Source organism: Lactuca serriola, chromosome 2, assembly GCF_051521515.1.
Source record: "Lactuca serriola cultivar US96UC23 chromosome 2, Lser_US96UC23_V15, whole genome shotgun sequence".
Taxonomy (NCBI): Eukaryota; Viridiplantae; Streptophyta; class Magnoliopsida; order Asterales; family Asteraceae; genus Lactuca; species Lactuca serriola.
This window is the reverse complement of record NC_136409.1, coordinates 54,955,534-54,978,994: the sequence shown is the minus strand read 5'-3', so window position 1 is coordinate 54,978,994 and position 23,461 is coordinate 54,955,534.

Genomic DNA, 23,461 nt, shown 5'->3' with positions numbered 1-23,461 from the left:
TGTTTAGGACCCTGTACGCCTTGGATGTGAGAGAGTAACCCAGAAAAATTCCCTCGTCGGCTTTGACATCAAACTTGTTGCGGTGTTCTTTAGAGTTAAAGATGAAACACCGTGAGCCAAAAACGTGGAAAAATTTCACATTGGGCTTCCTGTTGTTTAATATCTCATATGGTGTGAGCGTGAATCGCTTGTTGAGATAGGACTTGTTTTGTGTATAACAAGCAGCAGAAATAGCGTCAGCCCAAAAATAGAGAGGTAAGGAAGCGAAACTTAACATAGTTCGGGCAGCTTCACACAGAGATCGGTTTCGTCTTTCGACTATCCCGTTCTGCTGTGGTGTGTAGGGAGCTGAGAAATTATGGCTAATTCCCTTTTCTGCAAGAAACTCTTCAAACTCCCTGTTCTTGAATTCGAGACCATTGTCACTCCTGATGTTGCGAACGACCTTCTTGAGCTGGACTTCAATTTGCTTGATAAACACTTTCAGCTTTTGAGTCGCTTCAGATTTGAGCTTTAGAAAGAACACCCATGTAAATCGAGAGAAGTCATCAACGATAACAAGAATGTACTTGCTACCACCGATGCTTTCAATAGATGAAGGACCACACAAATCGATATGAATCAATTCGAGTGGTTCAACAACTTTTGTATTAATTACGGATGGGTGACTTTGACGACTCTGCTTTCCCATTTCGCATGCAGCACATAAATGCTCTCTGTCAAACTTGAGCAATGGAAGACCCCTAACATGACCTCCAGTGACAAGTCGATTGATATCTTTGAAATTGAGATGAGAGAGTCTTCTGTGCCACAACCAGCTTTCGTCGGATTGAGCTTTTGATAGCAGACATATGGCTGGCTTTCCTTTGATGGGTTTCATGTTCAGAGGAAACATTTCACCCTTTCGCTCTGACTTCAGAATCACTTTCTTTGTCTTTTTCTCTATGATTTCAGAACCTTCATCATCGAATGAAATTTTGAGACCTGTACCTCCGACAAGCTGAGATACACTGATGAGGTTGTGTTGAAGTCCTTCCACATAGGCCACCTTCCTTATGGTAAAATCACCATTCGTTATCATCCCATATCCCTTTATGGTGCCGAAAGAGTTATTTCCAAACTTAACGTTGCCACCATTTGCAAGAGATCTGTATTCCCTGAGCTCCTCTTTCCTCCCTGTCATGTGACGCGAGCAACCACTATCGATGTACCATTCTTCATCAAACTGCTCGTCACTTATAACCTGCAAAAATCAAGCTGATTTAGGAACCCAAAGTTTCTTGGGTCCATGTGAGCTTTTCATGGGAACAGGAATAGTAAGAGAGATGTCAACTAGATATGTTCTTTTAATTAGAGTTGTTTCATCTTTCTTTTTAATGGTAAAGACTTTTATTTTATTGACTTTAGGGATGTTCATTTTGGACTCAGGTTTGGATTCATCGACCTTTTGCTTTCCCTTCTGTTCAGCTGAAGATTGAGGTTTTTGAGGGCAAGCAGGATTAGTTTTGGAACTAGATGGAGATGAATGAGTGGAAGTAGAAGAACGAGAAGAATTAGAACGAGAGAATTTGGATTTGGATGGAGATGTCTTCCTTGCTGATGACTCTAGGTGACCCTTTTTCTTTTGATCGTTGGTGGGGTTAACCTTTGAGTCTTGTTCTCTTTTGACTTCAGAGCCGAACCTCTGCGTTCGGTTGGAGCTGTTCTTGGAACCGAACCATTGGTTTCGGTTGAAATCCTTTTCATAACCGAACCTTGGCTTTCGGTTGGTATCTTCTTGCGAACCGAACCTTAGCTTTCGGTTGATATCTTCTTGTGAACCGAACCTTGGCTTTCGGTTGGAGGAACTTTCAGGCTTTCGTACAGGATTGTTTTCATACTTCAGATTCTTGTCCTTGTGTGTATAGTATGCATTCTGGGAGTTCTAGAATTGTTTCCTTTCAGAAAGATTTTTCCTGTATCTTTGGTTCCTCTCTATCTTCTTATCCCTCATCTGCTTAGGTTGATGATGAACGTTCGCTTTCGTTTTTGCTGTCACTTTGACTGATTCCTTTTGAACTTCAGGAGTTTTTCTTTGAGCAGAGGGAACAGATGGAATATCTGAAGAAGATTCAGTTTGCCCTGAGGAAGTGGAAGGTGTATCTGATGAAGTTTCGCTTCGAGCTGTAGGTGTTGAAGGAATGTCTTCTTTTGCTAAACGATCATTCTCTTGAGGAATTTCTTTGGTACCACTGGTGCTTGGTTCACTGAAATTATCGGGCTTGTTCAAGGGTTCAGGTATGTACCTCCCTTTCTTCATCCAGGAGGTTCTTTCAGACAGGCCGACGGTTTCGTTTCCATTATCAATAGGAGCTTCCCAGAAATACTCATCACAGCCATCAGCATTGTCTTCGTTAACAATAGCCGTGAGTTCAGCTGTTTGATGTTCGGTTACTCCAGTCACCTTGTATACCTGATTTGGAGTGGTCCTTACCTTTTGATACACAACAGCTTTTTCTACTAATTTCGGGGACTTTTGTTGGGACAATCTAGCGAATTCCACAGAATTTTCAGAAATAAGATTTTTGTGGTTTTCAGTTTCGCTTTTAACAAATTCTGAGCAGTCAACCGTATCCTCTACAGAAATTTCACTCATGTTTTCGTCCTCGTTAAGCTCAGATGCATTTTCAACATCGATTTTATTTTCTGAGCTTACTTTGGCGTTTAGAGAGTCAAACTTTTGTATGGTTTCGGTTCTCAGTTTAAGTCTGTCATTTTCATCCAAAAGATTTTTGAGCATGTCCTTATGGTCTTTGGATTTAATGAAGGACTCAATTTTGTCCAGTCCAATTTTATAAGTTGGGTTGACATCATCAGACGATATCACACTCTCACAATTGTAAGCTTCGGCATCGATTTCATCCTCCTTAAATTCTAGGAAGGGCAAAATCATACGATGGATCTTTTGGCCTATCTCACAGTCCAAGTGAAGTTGAGTAATATTGGAATATAAACGTTTAGCTATTAAACAAAAAACATTTCGTTGTTTCAACAATTTCAAATTGTCTCTCTGTAAATAAATGTTTTCGTCTTTAACTTTAACTAATTCCGACTCTTTTAACTCAATCCACATACGCCGCTCCTCACTCTTCGACGCCACCCTGCTTAATTGATCAGTCAGGTTAGAATTGGTGACTCGAGTTTGAGTTAAGCTACTATCTAAATGAGAAATTCTTGTGTTAACGTTTTTTAGTTCTTTCTCATATGAGGATGATGGTACTTTAGATGAAATAAAAGCTGATTGTACCTTCTTTATCAGTTCATCTAGTTCATTGAACTGCTGGCTGAGTGGTTTGGCCGTAAAGCACATATCCTCCTGCACCTTCGGTCCATTGCTTCCTCCATCGGTGTTGTATCCTCTCATTTGAGACACTTCAGACACCATGAAGCATTTTCCACCACTGCTTTCCTCCTTAGCCATATAAGCCTTTCCATGAGTAGGCTTCCTCACTTCTTCATCTTCTGAGTCAGTAGACCAGACTTCAGTGCTACCGAACTCATCGTCATTAACCGAACCCTGCACAATAAGAGCATTAATAGAAGGGTTAGCGGTAGACTTTTTCTTTCTCAACTCATCCAATCTCTTCTGCAGCACGGCTTCCTCATCCTTTCCATCGTCCTTTTCAGCCATCTTCTTAAGAACACAGTCCTTAGCGTAGTGATTCTTGCCACCACAATAGAAACAGCTTACTCCGGAATCGCCATCTGCTTTCGGTTCCTTTTTGGGCTCCTCAGCTTTCGGTTCATTGTTTGCTTTTTCTGAGCTGTAACTCCCCTGCCAGTTTCGGTTTTTGTTGCTGGGGAATCTCTTCTTTATGAACCTCTTAGGATTGGATACCATCATGGCATAATCCTCAGTTGAGAGGTCATATTCTTCCAAGTTGAGCTCTTCATCCTCCATCACGGCTTTACTTTTGGATAGGAGGGCCAACGAACCAAGACTGGAGACAACATTCTTCTCTTGAACCACAATCTTCTCTTGGGACTTTAGAATACCCACCAGTTTCGCCAAAGAATATGATTTAAACTGTTCATGGGCTTTGACTGTGGAAACAACTGCTCTCCATTCAGATCGTAGTCCGTTCAAGAAAGTAACCTTTTGTTCGATGAGCTTCCTTTCAATGTCGTGTTTGATCATCTTGCTGAGAAGATGATTGAAGCGATCAAACGTCTGGGTGACAGTTTCTTCGGCCCCTTGCCTGAATTCACCAAATTCAGATAGAAGCAAGGTTTGGATGGAATGTTCAAGATCTTCGTCTGTGGAATACAGTTCGCGAAGTCTATCCCACACTTCCTTCGCCGTAGTGCATGAGCTGACCAGCCTGAATGTGTCGGACTGAAGGGCGAATCTGATCAACCTAAGTGCCTTAATATTGCACTGAAATTTATCTTTTTCATCTTGCGCAATATTCGTCACGTCCTTAAGCAGATCGTTGTACTCTTTTTGCGTCTTAATAACTCTGGATGTCGCGGAATGAGAAAACGGTCCGTTGATGATAGCTTCCCATATGAGAAAACCATTGTCTTCCGATCCAATCACATAGTCTTCAAAATGATGTGCCCATACTTCATAGTCATGGGTGTACAAGATTGGAATCTTTGTCGTCGAACCGATGCTGTTGGAAATATTAATAGGGTTTGATTGCGTTGCGTCCATAATGATCGTAAAAACCTGTTCAAAGATCAGACTTGTAATAAAGCAGATTAGGGCAAAACAATAAATACTAAGATACGTCAATTAAGATGACGGCTCAATAAATATCGATGATTGCGGAAAACCCTAATGGAAATCTTTTTCACAGAAAAGATGTGTATCGATTACACAGCCTCCTGCTCTGATACCAATTGATGGGATTAAAACAACTTTTAATCTAAGAAGATCGATTAGATCTTGAACAAGTATATGAATTTAAAACAGTAAAAACGCAATAATAAGAACAAACAGCTTGAATCAAACGTGTCGAATGATTAAATAAAATCCTTAGAAGAGCTCGATTAAGAACATCAACTGTAAAGGATTGGAAGATTACAAGAACGATTACTGGAAAAGATTGTACTCTTGATAAATCGCTATTTCGATAATCTCTAGAATCTTATTAATCTTAACCTAATATGCATGCAAGCATTAACTTAAATACTATACATAAAAGGCTCTCGGTTGGACAGGCCCAAACCGGAGAATAAAAGGCTAATCTAACGAGCCCAAAAGACGCAACATCAAAACTCTTTTCAGCCCAACATATTCATTTATAATTAAATTATAAGCACATAAATACACATAATTCACATAATACTCAAATATTTCATCTTTATTACTTCAAAAAGAGTTACAATAGTTGACCTAGACTATTACATTGACAAATATGCCTAGCCCTGAAACCCGGGCGTTAGAAGATGGCCTTGGACTCGCCGAGTCTGCTTATGAACTCGTCGATTTCTATGAACTCCAGGTCTATGGCTAAGTCCAAAACGTTGTGTCACTCCCTTGGACCCTCTAAAACCCTTCTAACACTCAACTGGGTTCCGTTCAACCCTAATAGAAAAGGGGAGCCAAGCCTCGGACTCACCGAGTCCCAAGAACAACTCGTTGAGTAGAGGTTGTCCAAATCTCATTTCTCGATTTCTAATGTACAACACTTGTCCAAATGATAGATCTATAATCTTATGATCGATCTAGCATGTAAAGTTACGAACTTTACGTGCATGCATGGGCCTTTGAGCTAAAATGGTCCTAAAAGAAGCTCTTGAGTTGCATGGGGCTTTCCATGGGTGCAAAGACAGTCCCTCTCTGCCTTCTAACTCCTTAAGGATCCTAGATCTGAAGCCCCAACCCCCAACCATGCTTGCAATCATGGTTGGTCACCAATAATGGCTTATAAAATCCCTAAATCTCCCCCAAAAAGGGATCTAATGCAAGAAGAAGCAATGTGTTGACTTTATACCTTCCATGAACTGTAGATGATGCACAAGTCACTTCTACTTATCAATTTGGGCCTTCAACTCGCCGAGTTCATGCCAAAATGTGAAAAAATACTTGAATGAGATACATACCAAGAACCGGGTGCTACATGTACGCCCAATGTACTGGTTGAAGAAGCAATACATCCCGCTTACCATAGAGTTACATCAAGCGTAACTCGAGTGTTCATCCACTATAAATAGAACGCAATCCCATCCGATTTTAGGTTACAAATTTCCATCCTCTTACCTTATACTTTCTTCTATGTTTCAAAAGTTACCCCTAAACCTAAAATACTATCCTAGCATCATAAGCAAGTCCTGAAGCACCCGAAGATCCCGAGAAAAATATTTTTCAAGTCGATACTCTGCCCACGTGAAGCCCGTTTTTTAGAAAACATCTCGTTTTATCAAAAAATATTACTTTAAGGGACGAAGAGCTGCCCAATTACCGTCTTACCAAGTGAGTGTGTGGCCACTTTCATCTTACACATAGATATGAAGTATTTTCTATAAAATACGTGCTATGTGTATAAATATTGTTTGTTTATTTGAGATGGATGTTGATTGAAGTTTTTATACATGTTTAGAATGATTTAAACTGTATACGTATTTTTATCTACAAATATGTTGGGTATAACATGAGTAGATGAAATAGGTTATGTGTGTTAAAATGATAGGAGACCTCGATGTTGTTGTCGTTCCAGTCATCTAGCGGAGTATAGATAACGACCACATACTATTCTAGACAGTCTCGTGGAACACTAGCACGCTCGCAACCTATAGGTGTTTTTGAACTGAGTGTTCACCAGATGTACTCCATCCCCCCATGGTTGCCTTATTTGACATGTATTGTTGAGGAATCCCCTAAACAGTGTTGTCACCTCGAAGAAAAATCCATAGGTTAGGTCCCTTATGATAGATGTTTACGGACGTAAAGTGAGGATAACGAGTATGGTTAATCAGGGATATTGTTGGTTGATGAAATTAATAATTTATTTATTGTCGGTTTAAAACCCTATATGCTCACCAAGGTCCCAAGCCTGACCCACTCAGCTTTTTATATTACAGGTAGTGGACCCAGGGCATAGTTGGATGATGAAGAGGGATTTTTGGATTATAGGCCATTAGATGTAAATATCTGTTGTAAGGTCTATACTATATTGTTTATGCTTTGGGTCTGTATCGATGTGGACATCCCGAGTTTTGTAATGAAATGAAAAATACATTTCCTTAAGAAATGTTTTGATAAATTTTTATCATATTTTGTTTTGGGACAAATTCTGCATATTTTTATCTTAGAGATTACTCTGATTTTATTTTAAAAGCATAAACTAAAAGGAAATCTCCGGAAAAGTCCCAATCTTTTACCATAATTTATGAAAAAGACCCAAACTAAAATTGGTTTATGAAAAAGTCCCAAAAACCGGTAAAAATAACGATTTGGCCCTATTTTCCTGGTTTACCGGTTTCATTACTTACCTGGAAACATTAAACTCTCATTATTTTACCATAATTTTCATTAAAGTCCTATTATTTTACCATAATTTGGGACTTATTCGTAAATTATGGTAAAATAATGGGACTTTATTAAAACCGGTTAAGTAATGAAACCGGTAAACCGGGAAAATAGGGCCAAATCGTTATTTTTACCGGTAATTAGGACTTTTTCATAAACAAATTTTAGTTTGGGACTTTTTTGTAAATTAGGGTAAAATGTTGGGACTTTTCTGGAGATTTCCCTAAATTAAATCGGTTTTTTGTGGCCGAGAAATAGGGGATGTCACATAGATCATCTATTTGTACTAGTTGTTTCGTAATGGAGGATCTATCCAGTTAAAGAATTTGCAATCTTTCTCATTATGTCGGATTGGATTACATTTTGCACATTCTAACTACTATGGTGTTCAATTTCAAAGATTTGAAGATGAAAACATCACATTATAACTAATATAGGGTTTAATTTCAAAGATTTGAAGAAACTAAGCTTTTAATTAAGGAAACCAAGGAATCTCCTTCCAGGTTTATTCAATTCCAAAGAAGTCCACCTGCCAACTGGTTCATCACAATCGCACCTTCTTCTAACTTTCTTGGATGACCTATAAGCAATACTATTGGAGACGGAGGAGGAGGTGGCCATCTTCAAGACTTTCAATTTGGTCGATTTAGGGTTTGTGTATTCTTAAATAACATGAGAGAGTAAGTTATGGTCCAGTCAACTTCCATGTAAGCAAAATAAAGGCACGCGATTTATTACCGGTTGCAAGAGTGGTAACCAGGTAAAATGGGTCAATTCGTCGATTTATCTGGTATTCCATGTTTTTTTGTTAGCATTTATTACTTTAGGACTTTTTCGTAAATAGGGGAAAATAATAGGACTTTATTGGATATTTCCCTAACTAAAATATGAAAAATTATTATGTTTTAGTTTTTAAAATGCAACAAAAGCATTGAAAATAGTACATAGTAGTTATAAATAAATTATGTTTACAGTGGAAGGGCTAAATATACAACTTATGATACTGTATTAACCACTCAATATATATTTAGTGGTCAAAATAAAAAAGCAAAAGGTTGTTTACTCCAATGATGTTAAGTGGTCATTTAAAAAAAGGTAATTGTAATACACCCTATAAAAAAAACCTCCTATTGGAGATGCTCTTACGACACCAAAACAATGAAAAACCTTAGTCACATCATCTCGCCTCCTTACCACCATCAGAAAGCATTGTCACTTATCCTCTTCCGTAATGCTACATCATGCCTTCATTATTTTTTATTTCACTTACCAGACCAAAAACAAAGAGAAATCCTGAGTCATCATAATCTCTTCTACTTACAACCACCATCGGAGCGACAGCACTGCCACCTCTATTTTTTGCACTTCTACCGATGTAAGTCATCATCACCCTATCTTTGTTACAAAAATTTATATTGTTTCTTACCACCACTTCACTAGAATTTTAGAACCAGAAGATCCCCATGTAGTACATAAATAATCTCTTTGTTAGTCTCCTTTTCATACCAGTTGACGATCCATACTAAGGTCGTGTTTTCTCTTTGATTAGAAGCTGATTTAACCTCTTTTAACCAGTGGATGGATGGGCATTTTTGGCTTGCAGACTGTTTGTTTTTTAAAAGACCGCATAAGCCTTCTCTCCATTCTTTGCTCGTCACCCTTCATCCATATCCATATGAACTCTTGTCCACCTACTAGACTGGTGGTTGTCGATGCCAACAAAATAAATACCCTAAATATTACACACTAAAATAGTGTATAGCGGTAAAGGGATCGTATCCACGAAGATTGGATCAATTTTAATGTCTATGTAAATCACTTGTTCAAGTACTTGTAAAACAAGAGTAAAAGTAAAATGAGGGGGGCTTAAATCTTTTTGATTGCTTGAGAAAATTAAAAGTAAGCTAGAATGTAAATATCACAAGTAAACAAGTAGATGATTTGATTAAATTCAATAAAGTAAAGTGGGTTGATTTTGAGGTACACCACATGGATGACATAGTTGACATATCCTTAGACTAAATGGAACAACACTTGTGAATTAATTTAACTTAGCTATAGCAATCCATAAGCACAAATTACCTCAATTCTTCTTTGACATTAAAATGGTTAGAGGAGCTCTTAACACATTCCCTTAATTAAAGTCACAAAGTCAATGAAGCATATAATCTTGTGAAAATCAAGTAGCTTTAAGTTCTAAGAGTTACCAAGTCCAAAAGATAATTAAATGCTTACATTATCATTATGGAGGAAACATTTTCATGGTTTAAATGAAATGAAAACAAACATAGAAGCCATTTGGTGCTTACTAATTTGAACGTCCATTACTTAACCAAGAAATTAGTCAACAAAAATAACCATTCATTCATCAAAGCTCATGATCAAGGATAAATAAACACAAGAATATGTTTGACAACAAAACATTTCCATAAACTTCAAGTAAAATATAACATAAGTCTTCAAAAAAACCAATCATTCATGGGCTAAATCCAAATCAACCAAACATAAATGTAGCCAAGCATGGCCAAAATAAAAGAAATACAAAGATGTTTACAAGTACCAAACATGATTCAAGTTGCAAAGATGAAAGAAAATTACTCTAATCGTCAAAATCTTCAAAAACCTCTAGAGAGCAAAAAGGGCTTGTTCTTTTATATGTTCTCCCATTTCTCCATCAAAAACTCTAGTAAAAAGTGTGAAAAAAATAGGATCTAAAAGTCCCTCAAAAATTTTTCCACCAATTTCCCCAAATAGAGGCTTAATTCAAAAATCTGGATAATTCACTGTATGATCCACATGGACCATTTGTAAATCCACGCGGACTGTGTGGATTCTGTTGAGTGGGCAATTTGGCCCATTTGATTGTGTCACATCCCAAAACTGGAACGGCGGAAACGTTCAGGGGTGGAGGACGTCATGTTTAGTATCACAAGACATGCATCATTGTAAGCAAAGTAATGAACAACCATTACATTAGAAAGAAAGTGTTTACAATTTGTATGTTCACAAAACATAGAGTACATAAGCAAATAACAAAACAAGACTTGGAGTTATACTGCTCTATCTTCTAAATTCCCAGCGCGAGTACCTGTCTACTAGTTCCCTGAGAATACAAGTTATTTGAAAGAGTTTATCAGCAATTAAGCTGGTAAGTTCATAAGATTTTAGTGATGTAAGTAAGTTGTAGAAAGTTGTTGAAAAATGTTGTAAGTTGTATGTTATGTTTAGAAAAGTTCGTCTGTTCCTCCAGAAAACCCTATATTTCCTGCTTTGGAGAAAGATAAGTAAAAATGACTCTACAATCCTTTCTATGAGTACTAAATGAATACAAGTTATATAAAACTCAGATTAAACAAGCAATCAATTGTGTGTATCTTCCTTAAGCCCACAACCAAACAAGGAACTGGGAATGAGGCGGATGACACACATCTCATTGGTTGTTAGATCCTTGTTGTAAATAACCCTGGTGTATTCCCTCGGTACTCAAAGAGTTAACTGTAATAGTTCCTTTAGAATTTATGAAAAGATTCTTTAAGAAAAACCTTATTTCTTATAATAATATAGTAACCACAGTGGTTCCTTCTATAATCACTTAGTTTATACTAGCTATATATAATCTAATATCAAACAGATAGTTAATTGTGTGAATCTGTCGTAAGCCCACAACTAAATAAGGAATGGGGAATGAGGCAGAAGGCACACATCCAACTACCTGTTGGATATTAATTATATATAACCTTCGACGTATAAACTAAGGTAGAGTTAACTGCCTAAGGTCCTTTAAATGATAGTTTAATAAAATGGATTAAACCCTTTACTGGTAAGTTTCTATTTTTGTATATCCAAAGTTCTGATTTGAAAAGTATACTTTGTACTGGAAAACTATGCATTGAATTAGTGTTCTATGACCTGACACATACCTGGTACCCCTTATGATTACTTAATGTATAGGGAACATATATATAGTTACTATTGAATGGATAATAGGCTGGGTGAATCTGCTCTAAGCCCACAAGCAAATAAGGAGCAAGAAATGAAGCAGAAAGCACACATCCTGTTACTTATCAGATATTATTAATATATATCTCTTGATGTATGCATTAAGGAATCATAAGGTTAGCATTATGGTCCCTTTCTACTGAATGTACTAGACCCGACTATTCTATTTCTCATTTGTAAAAATGTAAGTTTTCCCTAGTTTATAACTATCTTGACTCGGAAATAGTTTGCATTAACTTTCAAGTGGAACTGTCACTTTATGAAAGTAATAGTAAAATATAAGCACTCAGTTGTCTTATGAATTGACAAACTGACGTACTAATTACCTTAAAACATGTTTGTTTTATTAAAGTCATAATGTGAAGGCTAGTTCCCATACTAAACGCTATCCCTGTCAAAAGGTTCTAGGAACCAAACACGACTTTAGCAAACGAGTTGCTAGGTTGTGTAACTTCACATTAAAGTTATGTGATCATGTATACCCAATATAACTATCACCTTTTGTTTAGAACAATGGATTAGTGATTCATTGGTATAATTAGATCCTGTAGTTCTCCCATGCTATAGCACCTTATTAGGGTTGTTCTGTGATAGTATCTTAGTATGTTCTTTTTGTTATCGTGTATTGTATCTTCCTCACTATTTCTTTTTATTGTGTGTTCTCTTATGTTATCGTGTATTGTATCTACTATGACTTGAACCTCTAAACTATACCCATTATAGTTTACTAGTGTTTCAATTGAATTGTTATTGAAAAGACTCATTTTACTACTAAGTTATGCTTGTACTTAAATTGGAGTTTTGATAAACTATAAAGTAATCATAACTTTAAAAGAATTTTTGAAATGTTTTGATCACTCATATAAGACATAAGCAACCTTGGAAAGATGTTATAACAAATAATTACATAATTGTCAATTATGCTCAACTTGTATCCCCCCCTTAAAAGCATTTAAAACAGTTTAAAAGATTGATTACGGGGTATGAACTCACCTGATGTGGGTGAATTAAACGAATACGCATGTAAAGATGAGAAGCTCCACGAATGAACTCCCGAGACTTAACAAGTCCTAAATGACATATAATGGCATATACTGACAAAAATATAGTGTTTGCAAGCAACCAAATGCAAGGAAACACTTCACGGGACTAGGAAACACTTTGACCAAGTGTTGGAATCACATGTAATTCACTAAAGGGGAGTGTACGGCCACATGGTGGAGTGTGCGGCCAGGAGTGTATGGCCAGGGAGTGTACGGCTGTACACTCAGGGTAACAAGTACACAAAATCATATTCCAAGGGTAGGGATGCTTGTGGGACAATTGCTCTTCAAGTCTTGAAGCTAGAAAGGCGTTTTAGAGCCACTTTAGGGGTGTTTTGAGGGGTATACGGCCTCACATGGGTGTACGGCCGTACACACCTCATGATCATGAATTATGGACATTTTTAGGGACTTAAATAAGTGTTCTAAACATGATTCAATCATTGGGAAAGAGTACTTACGATTTGGAGGCTCAAAAGGGCTTACAATCACCAAGAACAAGTGTGTGTTCTTGGTGTTCTTTGTGAAACTTGAAGATCTAAACAAAATAAAAGTTTTTATGGATGAATCAAGAGATGATTACAAGGCTTGGAAGGATAGCAAGAAGGATGTAATAATCACTTACCACTTTTGAAGATCGCGATGAAGATCGGGATGATAGTTGAGAGAGAAATCGTTGTTCTAGGCTTGGAAAACTAAAGAATGGCTTTCAAATGAAGGGAATACATACATATGGAGGGGTGTGTATGGCCCAACGTGGGTGTACGGATGTACACTCATGTGTACGGCCGTACACTCCCTCATATGGAGGGTATGGCTGGATTTTGGTGTTTTACGTGTACGCGATCCAATCCTTTACTCAATGCTTAGATGTACTGAGCATTGAACCTTTGAACGGACTCTAAACAAGGCTAAATGATAGTAGGAACGAGTCTGACACTCAGTTGAGTTGACTGTTGGACTCACAAAGCAAAAAAATTTCGGGTTGTCACAGATTGCCCATCTATTTTGCTCCTTTATTTCTTGGTCTATCCCACATATAAAGGTTCTTGGTAGCTCAATTGTATCTTCTTGACTCTCCCAAGATGGACCATTACTTCCTTTATCTTCTATAGCTTAAAATTCTCTTCACATCATCATCATTCTTCATCAAAAATTAAGCCCAATATGATCCTTTGATTATGTTGACAACAGGCCCAATCGCACCACTTCAAGTCCACAAGCAAACCGCTAGCTTCCAAAGGTCCAGCATTCCTCCATTTTGAATAGCCTTCGATAAATCCTGAAATTAATCTCAAAAGACTAGAAAGCACCCGATAAAGGAGAAAAATAACAAAAAGAGAAAATATGCAAGAAGATTAACTAAAATGAGATGGTTTTAACTAAAAATAAACTATGAAAAGAAGTAATAAAATGAAGCTATCAAATCAGCCCAAGCTTGAACCTTAGTTCTCCTCAAGTAAGACAATACTAAATGAAATTGGGACGAACTATCCTAAAAAAAATAATAAAAAGAATGGACAGAACCATAGAACCTGATGACCATTAGTCAACATGGTAAGAATTAATCTCGTCATTATCCCAAGAATTTTTCATCCGATGACAATAGAGCCATAAAACACAGCTAGGAAAATTCCTCTAGGTGAGTAAAGAGAGATGGTCAGTAGCAGCCTCAATGGAACATGCATACAATGAAGAACATCTATAGTAGGGAGAAAGCAAATGGATGGGCTCTTGTGGAGCTCTTCTTTTAAGTGTACACTCTTATCACGAAAGTTGTTTGATCTCACGTATGTCGGCTACTCTCATGCATGATTGCATTTTATCGCTCAGGCACCGTTATCGGAATTAGTTCACTTAGTGTTGGCCCGAACCACCGGTAGTATCCGACTCAATGGTCTCCTTAACATCACCAATTTGTAAAAACAAGTTGATCTATATACAATAAAACAAACCTATAATAACAAATATCAAACGCCGGGTGACCAAAATGTAGAAAATTTGTTCAATAATTGAACCGGTAACCCCTCTAAAATAATCGCAGCTTAAATTTTTTTTTTCTTGTTTTTTGTACTAGAATGAAACTTGAAGGTAATGTACTTCATATTGAAACTTTTATCAAGAAAACTTTGGTTCCCAAAAATATGTAAGTAGAACCGAAGGGTAATAATAATAATAATTCGGATGGTCTAAGTGTGAAAATGACCATGTACGGAGTATAGAGATGTAAGCTCCTTTTCAAACTTATGATTTTCCAAAAATAAAGAAAATTTTCAAATGTGGACTAAATGACTCTCTAAAATCCTAAGAAAATCGCAAATATATATATATATATATATATATGGTGATGCAAGGAAACCGGATATAGATTTTACTCGGGTACAAGCACCAGTGCTTTATCCTCATGGTTCAAACATGATCAAGTGTGATCCTCTCGGCGGTTTGGACCGCAAGGCTAAAAACAACCATTGATATAGTATATCCTACAGTTTGTAGTATTGCATGCATAGTTCTTCATGAAAACTAGTTGGTCAGGATCATTTACCCCTTCAAGCTCTAGCAGTTGATCCCAAGTATGAAGTTCCAAATTGCAGCTAATGGTCCCGATTTGATGTGTGAGATAACAAGAAGATCTTGTACCAGTAATGATACAATAACTATACACCTGTTCTATGGCATCCAAGGGGTGAGAATAAGTATAGAACAAAAAAGCATAAATGCTAATGTCCTAAGCTAAATGTTATGCAATTAATAAGAAGTGGAAAAAAAAAGAAAAAAATATTTTTGGAATTTTATAAAAAAAAATGAATGCAAATAAAGGCTAATATGCTATGTAACCCAGATGATGTGTGTAAAACTAACTAGTTTTAATCCTACTAACTTAATTACAAAGACAAACACCCGAAAGGCAGTGTACATATCGATTAGCAGTTTAGTTCAGGTAAGTAGGGTATCGAACACATGGAACGGTAAACAATTAAAATAAATGCTAATATTATCTAAATGAAACAAGTAATAGAAAGGGGGTTTTCTCTAGTTTTGCAAGACTAGAAACTTAAACAATTAAATAATACTCAAACTAAGCAACTAACAACTAAGCAAACAGAAATCAACTAAATCCAATAATAGAATAGACTTCTGTTTAGGTTTGAATCATTTATTCCAATGGTTGATTTTATGACGAGTGCAATGGATTAATTGCCATTGGCTACCGACAAGTGTGATTAGGTTTACGTTCGCTATTACTAATCCTTAGAAAACATATCAATTCAAGCAGTGATCAAGTGATTAAACTAATAGATTTCCTAGTTTATTAATTCGGGTTAAGTAAGACTTGTAATAATTTAATCAAATATGCTAATTCAATTAACTCCTTGTTGATGGTTCGTCACACAAGCTCACACATTAACTTACCCGTTTTCTAGTTAACCTAGTTTCACGTTCATTATTCCTAGGCATATAACTATGTGTTCATATAAATCATATGAGATTAGCAATTAAGAGATGTTCATACAACTTAATTACTAATTTATTAACAAAAAATAGTTATTGTTAACATATAAGGTTCTTTAACAAGCTTAACAAAACAATATTACCAAATAAAATTAATCCTAACCATAAATCATACCATAATCATAAAGTCATCTATCCTAAACAGAAGATAATAGTTTTAGCTCATGATTATAGTAAAACTAAGATCAAAAACAAAATCAAAAAACTCAAACATAGTTCAACTTAAAGAATAAGTAAGAATGTACTTGAATTTGCCTTGATTCTTCCCAAAATTGGATCTAGGGTTGATTCTCTGGCTTCCAGCACCTTAGCAGGTCTTCTAATCGCAGCTTTACCCCCAAGGGTTTCTCTCCATGCTAGGTTATTGGTTTGAAAGTCCCTTTATATAGATTTTCACAAAACAGAGGTGACTCGTCAAGTTCATTGACCTACTCGGCAAGTCCGTCACTTAAAACCCGTGTAAGGCAAGTCAGCGCGTCCAGAATCGTGAAAGTTCGATGTGACTTGTCGAGTTTATGGCCTGCTCATCGAGTCCGTTTGGAATCAGCATTTTCTCAAAACACGAAAGTCATCCAAAATTGTGTCTAGTTTTCAGAACGTTTTGAATCTCGTCAATTGGAGTTACGGTTCATGAGGTATGGCCAAAACACTGACTGGGTGTCAAGCTGTCCAACAACATCCTTCTTTCTTCAAAATCCAAAATCCAAGCTTCCAATCGCTAGTTCCGCCTCCTTTTGCACCCGAGCATGTCATTGTTGATGAAAAATGAAATTCTAAACTAATTAAGCACCTTTTGTTCATTAAATGAGACAAAAACGACATAAAGTATTAAGATAATGCATGAATTTTATAACTAAATATGCCTATATCAAAATACCCCACACTTGACTTTAGCTTGCCCCCAAGCAAAACTGAATTATAGCATACTAATATCATATAAGACAATCCCAATCGAACCCATCCATTATGTCAAGACCGCAACGCATGCATTTGTATCTAAAATTTTTCCTAAGGAACCCCCCGTACTCTAAATACTCATAATCCTCATAAACACTCGTCCACTTCTTTTGAACAACGCTCATTTTATGCATCCCTCCGAATCCATCCGCAAAAAACTTCCTAACCTCAAGGTGTTTTTGGTCAAGCAACCCAAGCATACATAATCTAGAAAAAAAATACAACTTTTTTCGATACCACTATGGAGCTCTTTGGAATTATTCACTTCTTTGATAATTTGAGCTTGATTTCTTTGATTCACCACCTTCTTTGATTTTTGGTATCTTCACTTTTTTTTCTATAGAATTTTGATCTTTTGATCTTTACTTTGATTGCTCCAAAATTCTTCAAAATTTTCTTGTAATTCTCTCTTTTTTTTCACATGTAACTCACTTTTTTTTCACTCAAAACCTACATGCTTAAGTAGGGGCGCTCAACTTCAACCTTTATTGGTTAAACATATTAGTTTTCCTGGATACATTTCTGGTACATGATGCTAAACATATTGCGTCCCTCAAACTAAGTGAGCTTGTGTTTTTGTCCCATGATTTCACTAGAATAAGGGAGGCCACAAATGCATTATAATATATATAGGCTCAGCTAAACATTTGGGTTCTCATAAAACCATCAAACATAATACTAGTATGGAATCCTAATTGCTTTTACCAAAATTTTCTAATTTAGCCCAAACAATCTTAATGCAAAAATTTTAAAAATTTCAAAATTTAACTAAAATTTTAACTAATGTAACCAACTTTCAAAATTTTCAAAATTTAACTAAAATTTTAACTAATGTAACCAAACCCCTACCCCACACTTAATTTATGCAATGCCCCCATTGCATATTACGCATGATAAAAAAACATAAAAGGAAAGAGAGAATTGGAACAAACTCCCCTGGGATTGTAGTCGCGAGGTTGATCTTCTTCATGTAAAGCTCCAAGTTCAGCTGACTTTGGCATGGGAATAGCGCCTCCATGCATTGGGCGTCAAATCTTGTGTGGTTGACAACTCTAAATATGTGGGAAAAAGCATATTGGAATCGCCTAGAAATGGTCTTCAAACATATAGCCAATTACCGTCTTGAATTGAATCAAATCGTCGAGTCAAAGATAAAAAATGAGCAACTCGTCGAGTTCTATGTGGAGACTCGCCGAGTTGAATCGTCATATGGGCAGAAATCGTGAATTTTCGCTGGAACTCGTCGAGCTATAAGGGTGCACTCAACAATTTTCGGCTCTGATCGTGCAAATTCTTCTTTCTACTTCAGGTCTGTTTTTGAGGTCAAAGAGGGTATTAAGGAAATACACCTCCTTATATTCTTCAATGGCGAAACTCCTTTTTAACCGTTAAAACCATCGGACTTATAAAATCACTTAAATCTTCTAATCTTCTCGTCTACGACTCGACCCCTCACTTTATTTCCTCACGCTTTATTCATTCGTTCTATCCCTCACCCTATATTTTGAAAAGATCAAAAACAAATACCAAGTAATACAAAAAAAATCAAAATAAAAATCATAAATTATCCCTAAATACTAGAAGTTTAGAAAGAAAAAGAAAAGAAAACTCTAATGACGGGTTGCCTCCCGCAAGCGCTTCTTTTTGTGCGAGTCTTTAGCTGGACTCCTTACTTAATAAACTTCTAATAAATTCGATGCCCATCCATCCATTGCATTAAATATTTTCTTTGGACCAATTTGTAAAATTTGGCTCTTTGCTTCAAAAATTGGTCAAACGAGCTTTAATTCATAAAATCCAAGAATCTTGACAAGGGTTGGAACCGGTTGGATACTATTCAGAAATAGATCGCGCTTTAGAACTTTCTCCAAAGTTGGAATTGTCACCCCATGCTTCGAAACAAAAACTGAAAATATAGGGGAGCATGTCGTGGTAATGGTCAAACCACATCTTGGTTCCTGCAATTCAGCTTGTTCTTGTTCTTCGTCTGACCTCTGTGCTAATAACCTTTCCAGCTCGTCCAAATCTATTTCTGGATTAAATTCTTCATCTTGTAACTTTACCTCTTGTGACTCAGATTGTTCTTGTTCGTTAGACAAGATGTTATCTAACCATCTATCAAATTTCTTCAAATCTTCATCTGATCCTTACTCCTCATCTTCTTGCTCAATTTTCTATACTACTTCCTCAAGAAAAGCATCAAAAGCATCGAGATTTGGAAAATACACAATAAATAAAAATTAAACTATATAAAAAAATAAAAATATATGATAACAATTAGCAAATAAAAATAACTATTTAGAACCGTTCCCCGACAACGGCACCAAAAACTTGATTTGTGTAAAACCAACTAGTCTTAATCCTACTAACTTAAACACAAATACAAACACACGAAAGGCAGTGTACCTATCGATTATATAGCAATTTAGTTCAGGTAAGTAGGGTATCGAACACAGGGAACGGTAAACAATTATAATAAATGCTAATATTATCTAAATGAAACAAGTAATAGAAAGGGGGTTTTCTCTAGTTTTGCAAGACTAGAAACTAAAACAATTAAATAATACTCAAACTAAGCAAATAACAGCTAAGCAAACAAAAATCAACTAAATCCAATAATAGAAGAGACTTTTGTTTAGGTTTGAATCATTTATTCCTATGGTTGATTTTATGACGAGTGCAATGGATTAATTGGCACTGGCTACCGATAAGTGTGATTAGGTTCACGTTCGCTATTACTAATCCTTAGAAAACATATCAATTCAAGAAGTGATCAAGTGATGAAACTAATAGATTTCCTAGTTTATTAATTCGGGTTAAGTAAGACTTGTAATAAGTTAATCAAATATGCTAATTCAATTAACTCCTTGTTGATGGTTCTTCACACAAGCTCACACATTAACTTACCCGTTTTCTAGTTAACCCTAGTTTCACGTTCGTTATTCCTAGGCATATAACTATGTGTTCTCATAAATCATATGAGATTAGCAATTAAGAGATGTTCATACAACTTAATTACTAATTTATTAACAGAAAATAGTTATTGTTAACATATAAGGTTCTTTAACAAGCTTAACAAAACAATATTACCAAATAAAATTAATCCTAACCATAAAATCATACCATAATCATAAAGTCATCTATCCTTAACAGAAGATACTAGTTTTAGCTCATGATTACAGTAAAACTAAGATCAAAAACGAAATCAAACAACTCAAACATAGTTCAACTAAAAGAATAAGTAAGAACGGACTTGAATTTGCCTTTATTCTTCCCAAAATCGGATCTAGGGTTGATTCTCTGGCTTCCAGCACCTTAGCAGGTCTTCTAATCTCAGCTTTACCCCTAAGGGTTTCTCTCCATGCTAGGGTATCGATCTGAAAGTCCCTTTATATAGATTTTCACAAAACAGAGGTGACTTGTCAACTCCAGTGACCTACTCGGCGAGTCTGTCACTTAAAACCCGTGTACGACAAGTCAGCGCGTCCAGAATCGCGAAAGTTCGACATGACTCGTCGAGTTTATGGCCTACTCATCGAGTCCGTTTGGAATAAGCATTTTCTCGAAACACAAAAGTCGTCCGATATTGTGTCTAGTTTTCAGAACATTTTGAATCTCGTCAATCGGACTTACGGTTCATGAGATATGGCCAAAACACTGACTAGGGGTCAAGCTGTCCAACAACATCCTTCTTTCTTCAAAATCCAAGATCCAAGCTTCCAATCACTAGTTCTGCTTCCTTTTCCACCCGAGCATGTCATTGTTGCTGAAAAATGAAATTCTAAACTAATTAAGCACCTTTTGTTTATTAAATGAGACAAAAACAACATCAAGTATTAAGATAATGCATGAATTTTATAACTAAATATGCCCATATCACTAGAATAATGCATGAAAAAAGTAAAAGAAAAGGGAATACCCCACCCCAAGCATAGAAATAAGCATTGTCCTCAATGCTTGGGGGAGGCGAAAGTACCTAAACTGGGGGGTTGGGTGGAGGATAAGGGTATTGAGGGTAAGGATATGGTGGTTTCTTGTGGGAGAAATAACGCATAAAGAGAAGGGAAAAACCAATGTGTTAATGAAGAAGAAATGGTGAATGTAACTTAAGTTCTTTGGTCAACAAGTTAATGGAAATCAAACCTAGTCAACAAATCCACGCGGATAATTTTTGGAGTACAATTCCAACCATTTGCAGGACACAAGGACAAGTTATGGATCATACGCGGACCATGTGAATCACGCTGAGAAGTTGCTGAATCTTTATTTTCACACGATCAGGCTCACACAGACGATGGAATTAGACGCAGACTGTTTGTAGGCTCTTTGGGGAGAAAATTTAAAACCTCCGTGTTCGACCCAAATAAGCTCCGATGCATCAAAATTCAGCAAAATTTGACTTCAAAAAGAGGCAGAGCTTGAATTTTAAAAACAAAAGCTTTTGAAAACACAAAAATGGTTTTAACAAAAACATTTATTTGGAACGTGAAAGAAAAAGAAAGCACAATGCTTTCCAAAAATGCCCTTCTTTAACGTCTTTGGCGAGACGCCTCCAAACTTCACTTTAACACTTCGGGGCATCCAAATGGATGACATCTTGGTCATTTGAATCAAAACCTTCATAGAACGGCTTCAATCGATATCCATTAATCTTGCAAATTTGCCTGGTGTTGGCATTTTTTAGTTTTCACACCTCCATTAGGACACTTTTCTTATATTTCACTTTCTTTTTACGGGTGAACCATATCGGACTTAGACCTTTTATAATAGCAATCATCCATTTGTATTGTTTCTTGTACTTGTTCAATATGGTGACCAACTCTTCCCTCTTTGACCTGGTGGTTAAGTAAGTGACCGGTTGGGCATCTTCTTTCTCGAGATATGTATCCTTTGAAGGGTGCGACAAATTTATCATTTCCGAATCTTGTGGTTGTTCTACCACTGGAGTTAGTTTCTCAATGGTAGGGGTGGCTCAACCTCTCTTCTTTTAACCCTTATCACGTCCTTTATAGTTTCATTGTCAGCTTTCTCAATTTATTCTTCCTCGTAGACAGCTTCTTCCACTTTTACTACTTCCTGTTCTTCATATAACACTCTTGAGCCATCAAAACTTTTCTCATCTTTCAAAGGAATGGCACATACATTATACCATGGGCTCTCTTCATATGGTAATTTGTCTTGAGCTTCCATTATACTCGTTGATTGAGAAATTTGTGTTATTTATTTATCTAAGCTTTTGAGGCTCACTTGGGTTGTTTCCTGGAAAATATGGGTAGAAGTGGCAATGTTTTTCACAATGTCCTCTAAGGACATGTTTGGTGTTTCAGTTTGTTGAAGAGGGTAAGGATAGGATTGTTGGAACTGTGAAGTTGGTTGGTATTGGTTATTTTCCCAAGCTTGGTATGGGCTTTGGTATTGGTTATTTCCCCAAGCTTGGTTGTTGTTCCACCATTAATCATGTTGAGGCTAATCATAACTCCATTGGTTTGACAAGTAGTACCTTCTCTTCTCTTGCGCTTCTTCCCATCTTCATTGTAAATATGGACACATGTCGAAGGATGTCCATTTTTGGTGCAAAAATCACAAATAAGAGGCATGGGTTGCACACTTTGGTCACTTTTAATCACCATAACTAACTGAGCTAGCTCAAAAAGTTTATCTTCAATGTAATGAGTGTTCATTTTCGAACCGTACTTTTTTTTCAATTTTCGTGTTTAAAACTAGAGTACCTGCACATTGAGATCTAGGCATAGAGAAACAAATTAATTAATTATAAGCCGATCCCTGACAATGGCACCAAAATTTGGTGGTTGTCGAGGCCAAAAAAATAAATACCCTAAATAGTACACACTAAAACCTTGTATAACGGTAAAGGGATCCTATCCACGGAGATTGGTTCAATTCAAATCTCTATGTAAATAACTTGTTTAAGTACTTGTAAAACAAGAGTAAAAGTAAAATGAGGGGGGTTTAAATCTTTTTGATTTCTTGAGAAAATTAAAACTAAGCTAGAATGTAAATATCACAAGTAAACAAGTAGATGATTTGATTAAATTCAATGAAGTAAAGTGGGTTGATTTTGGGGTACACCACATGGATGACATAGTTGACATATCCTTAGACTAAATGGAACAACACTTGTGAGTTAATTTAACTTGGCAATAGCAATCCATAAACACAAATTACCTCAATTCTTCTTTGTCATTAAAATGGTTAGCGGAGCTCTTAACACATTCCCTTAATTAAATTCACAGAATTAATGAAGCATATAATCTTCTGAAAATCAAGTAGCTTTAAGTTCTAAGAGTTACCAAGTCTAAAAGATAATCAAATGCTTACATTATCATTATGGAGGAAACATTTCCATGGTTTAAATGAAATGAAAACAAACAACGAAACCATTTGTTGCTTACTAATTTGAGGGTCCATTACT